Below are 415 nucleotides of genomic sequence, written 5' to 3'. Positions count from 1 at the left end.
TGCGCCGCGATCTTTGTCTGTGATTTCTCCCCCTTTGTGTCCAGGGAGCGTTGCGCAGGGGAAGGGGGCGCTATTCATGGAAAGGAGAAAATGCATGTGTATCATCTATAATTAGTCGGGATTTACACTTCTGAGAAATCTTATTCGATACCTCTTCTCATTACTCTTTTCGTCGAGATGAAAGAAATCTTAGAGGATACAAGAGTATGAAAGTAGTGCGTTTGAGAGAGGGTTCCTTTGGGCGAGAACAGAGGAACGGAGGAGGAGGTTTTGGTCCCGTTGGCGAGGTGATGTTATAACAACCTTTGCTTGAGTGGCTGGTGTCAAGGGAATCCTCGAGAGGCAGTGCATGAGAGTCTCGATCGGGCCTTCTCGCGCCTCACCCATTTGATATTAAAGGTCGTCTGATCGTATG

This window comes from Penaeus monodon, chromosome 27 (assembly GCF_015228065.2).
Source record: "Penaeus monodon isolate SGIC_2016 chromosome 27, NSTDA_Pmon_1, whole genome shotgun sequence".
Taxonomy (NCBI): domain Eukaryota; kingdom Metazoa; phylum Arthropoda; class Malacostraca; order Decapoda; family Penaeidae; genus Penaeus; species Penaeus monodon.
Note: the sequence above shows the minus strand (reverse complement) of the source record.